We start from the raw sequence: 4,812 nt of genomic DNA on the forward strand, positions 1-4,812 counted from the left end.
TCCTACTACGTCAAACATTTTGCTTCTAGGTATGGCTGGCATCTCTACAGAGGCAAATTTATAATCCTTGATCTTGATGGAGTACCCAGTTAGCAAGGTAAGCCCAGACTGACCGGTGCTTGCTAATCTCTGGTGAACAGTGTTCCATGGGTGCTACCCTGTCACGTTCAGTATAGATTAGTTAGAAGCACAAGTGAGCCCACGCTCCCTTGCGTATTGGGTCATTTGCTCCTGTATAGATAATACAGATTTTTATTCCGCCTTTAGGATTGCTGTCCCATCTGCACTGGACTCCTTTCTTGGTGACACCTTTAACTCCTCAGTGCCTCAGCCTTAGACGGGTAAGTACATCTTTAGCTAAGCCTTCTGACGTGACCCAGCCTGTGTCCCATGGACTGTTGTGACTAATTTCATGCTCTCCCTACATCAGAACACATACCAAAATGGAAACCTCTTCCACATAGAGAGGAATGTTCTAGAAAAGACTTCCCCCACCTCAGAGGAATTTGCATTTGAAGAACTTTAAGCTTTTAGGGGGAAAAGTAGGTTTAGAGGAGTAAACACCCAGGAAAACCTGTTATTCTCTCTCTAGAAAAGTCAAGAGAACATACCAAGGACTCTCATTAATATTTATTCATATTAGATTAGAACTACATGGATTGAGCAGTTAATCCTTTAGCATAACTTACATACTAGAAATTTGAGGATATGCATCCCTGTATTTGAAAAAGCTGCTTAAAAGCATCTTTTGTGTGCGACTGAAAAATAAAAAGATAAAAGAATCCTTTTCTTCTAGATAAAAATAAAAGCAAGTAAGTAAAAAAGAGGGAACATTTTTTATGTTACCACTATTTTTAATCAGATTAGTATATTACATGTTGTAGTTCAAAGTCTTTAAATAATCATGTTCCTAAAATTACAACATGAGATGGTTCTCCATTTAAATATGCTCTTTCCAAATATTCTGCAATTGTGAAATAGTTAATACCATAAAATCCAGAGTTTGAGAATTGTGGCAGGGGTCACCATAACTATTGGAAATTTTTTCTTTTATTCTTGACCCACCCGGGGGGAAATTGTGCTTTGTTTTAACCGCCAGGTTCCAGAGAATGATTCCCTCCTTACAGCCTTAAGTTTGGGGTGTTTCCCCCCCATCAAATGTGTCAGTTCTCTCAAGCTCATGTGGCTTCTTCATCTAGAAGCAGCTCCACTTTTCTTGCCGCTTTAGTGAGAACATTTTTGCTGAACTTTGCCTCTTGGCCCCTCTTTACACATTTGTTTGTAAAACGTCCTTGAATTTAATGTGCCATAATTTTTATTCTAGCTTTCTCTGTAAGTTCCTTATCTTGCAACTTGATTTATTTTCTCTTACTACTAGATAAGCATTCAGAGGCCTGTGTTAGGAAATGAAATCGTATCATAATGACCCAAGTTGAAGAGACATTATCAAAGTGGTGTGATCATCTAAAAGCTTTATTTTATGTGTGTGTGTGTGTTTGGAAACAAGGTATTAGTGCTTTCAGGTTTTATGTTTTCCTAGTGCATGAAATTCTTTTTGATACTTAAGATTAACAGGGCACATATGTGTCCACCTACTCTGTACTTAGTACCAGTCTCTGTACCTCTCTATGTATGTGCCAAACCTTAAAAGAGCTCTGAAAGGGAGATTTCAGCTGCCATCAAGCCAGCCCCCCAATCCTTGGGAATCCCACGCGGAGTGGAATGAAATGGTCTCTGGTTCCACGTCATTCCCGTAGTCAGTTGTGTGTTGGACTGTTGAGGTCCATAGCGTTTTCCCAGAGTTTGAATGTAGACAGATCCTTATTTCATGACTGAGGAGACTGAGGCACACGGCACTGGTGTCTAAGGATATATGCAAGACGCAGAGCCAGCTCTTGGACCTGGAATCGCTTGACACATTCAGGAGCCAGTCCTCTTTCCACCATGGGCTGCCTTTTTTCGTTTGTGTCTAGGATGAGACTCATTCAGTGAGCATTTTAAAGCTAGCACAACAACGTGGTTGAAGTATGCTTCTCAAATAGTGGAATAAGGTGGTGCAAAACCCATTACTGTACCACTTTTAAATGAACAAAGTCATCCAAGAAATGGTTGAACTTTCTTTACATCCTCACTCCCTAAACAAGCAAAACAGTTTCTCCCACCACCACCACCCCCAACTCTGCAAAAAAAAAAAAAGTTAAAATTAAGACATTAGTGAGGTGGGAAAATCTGGAGGCCATACTATAGAAGAGTCTTAATATTATTGTTAAAATTAGTAGATAAAATCCATTTTCCTATCAGTATGCCTAAATAACACCAGAAGTTCTGTGTGTTTATATTATACTCTAGCAAAAGTATACATTATTTGAGGAATAACTTAATTGATTCATTATGTGACATTTACCAAGGTACTTTTTCTCTTTTTGTTTGAGCTGCGGGAATTAGAAAGGGATTCATCGCATACAAACATATGTGCACACACCCACACACACTTATATTCCTCCCATGTAAATTGGAAACACATTAAGAGATAGTACTTTTTGTTGTTTTCCTAAAAGGGTTCTCATTTATCCTATATTCAACTAACGTGCGGTGTTGTTTGTCTGTTCCAATTCAAGGAAAATGTAGGACTCTTCTGAGAAAGGGTATTTTTATAAACATCAATGTTCTGTTATAGCTCCTGGGTTTTTTTGTACACAAGTGTTTTGCTGTGGGAACTGCCACCACTGTTCTATCATCCCGGAGCATAGTCTGTAGGGCTGCTCTCTGAGATCTCTCTTTAACATCCATTTCTGTCCAGCCAGTTCTGACTCGTAGCCACCTTCTAGGACAAAATAGAACTTCCCCACGGGGTTTCCAGAGCTGTAAATCTTTATGATTGCGGTCTGTTTCACCTTTCTCCTGCACAGGAAGGGGTTGATAGGCTCAAACCAACCAGTCTCCTTATAATGTCAACGTTTCTTCCCTTCCTGAAATCCGCCCCAGGTTCTAACACCTTTAGACCTTCTGACGGGCTTACCTTTTCAATCACAAAAAGGAAATGGAATTTCCTTTGAGGACATGACAGACCTTAGAATCTGAAACTCCTATAGAACATTTCATCTGGTGCCACAAGGTTTTTCCTCTACCTGCAGCACCTCTGAATCAAAGAATTTGTCACATGAAGAGTTTCTCTTGAAAATTACTTCTCCCCTCCTCCAGAGCACCTCCGTTTCCAGCACACCATCATTTCCATCTTAGGGAAATCAACAACCCCACTCCGTAACCCCCCGTGCTGCTCTGGAAAGAATGTCCGGGCTTGCAAACAAGCACCTCAAGACGTTTTGTTTCTTTCTCTTTTTAAAATAATTCAGAGTTTCAGCTAAGGATTTGAAGGGAACTTTCTATACCTCTCTCATTTAATAAGTATTTGCATAGCTGCCTGAGGGGTTAGTTCTGTGTGCAGATTCTGATATTTGTCCATGCTTCCTTCCCTGTCAGTCTGCTAATGTTTTAAAGCACAGGGCTGCCATCCAGTCCGTCTTTGTTGAGTCCGTGTTCTTGTGCAACAGAGTTATTTTTAATAATTGGCTCCAGTTCTAGCCGTTTTCGTTGATCTGTAACACAGATAGGCATTAGTCTTAGAGTCTTGGCACCTCAGTAGAACCCCTCACAGGCTGATCGCTTCATAACCTCAAATATGGAAGAAATGATTACTTATTAAGTTTTGCATAGCTGTCTAATTCACAGTCTAGCCTGATTCTGTCAATCTAAAGGGAAGGGGAATTTCATCTGTCATTTTGAGGTGCCTCCTACTCCCCTTAGGAGTGCCTGGGTGGTGCACACCCTTCTGGTTTGGCTGATGGTTAGGAAAGGCCTGGTGGTCTTATTTGGAAAATTTCCATCCATTCAACACCCTGGAGCCCCCCTCTATCCTGACATACACAAGGTCGCCTTGAGTCTGTATCCGCTGGATGGCAGCAAGTTGTTGGTTTGAGTTTGGGGAACATCCCCATTGGGATGGGTTCCAGAACCTGGAGGTCTTCTGGCACCTACGAAGTGAGGGGCCAACCTGTGGTCTTCATTCCCTCTGAGTAGTGGTATCTTGAAGCCCTGCAGCTTCCTGCTGGAAGAAAAGACTAGAATTCCTATCACGAGGATCATCATTTTTACCACCAGATTTCCAGGAGCGCATCACTCCAGGCTTTTCTTGCTTGTGTTCTGCCCGTTTGGGAAACAAGTACAGTTGGGAGACAACTTCTGCCCCACTGCCTTGGGGAACAGTGCTGCAAGGGCTTCCCTTCTTGAGCAGGGGAGCAGAAGACTTCGTCCTCCTCTTCAGACCTGGAGCCTTTTTCTCCTCCTCTTAACATGGCCCTCATCCCCTCTTCCCCTCCCGGATCGCTGATTTTGCCTCTTCCTCGGGGTTAGATGTTAACAGTTTTCTTCAGGCTGCTTCTGCTTGCAGGCGGGCCCAAACGCAGGTAGTTCCAGAGCTTGCTACCTGTTTTCAATGAGCCAGGGAGTGTACAGCCTGGTCAGTGAGAAAACTTTAGCTTTCCATGTTTTAAGGAAACAAGGAGGAGGCAACCTGGTGAAGCATTTTACTTCTTAACAGCCTGGCCTTGCTGATAACATACCCTGCATTTAACTGCCAGCTCACTGCTCCCTTGGTATTGCCATCGGCAGGCTAGCACAACTCCAGGCCTCGTTTTCCCCACAAGTAAAATGAGATGAATACAGCTTTACTTTTAGAGTTCTTGAGAGGGTTCAGTGCTTAGAATGATGGTTGTCAACAGGTGAGAATCTAGTTTATTTTAAATATTATGTAAT

Source organism: Elephantulus edwardii, unplaced genomic scaffold (genome assembly GCF_000299155.1).
Source record: "Elephantulus edwardii isolate Elephantulus edwardi_28Jun2011 unplaced genomic scaffold, EleEdw1.0 scaffold00102, whole genome shotgun sequence".
Taxonomy (NCBI): domain Eukaryota; kingdom Metazoa; phylum Chordata; class Mammalia; order Macroscelidea; family Macroscelididae; genus Elephantulus; species Elephantulus edwardii.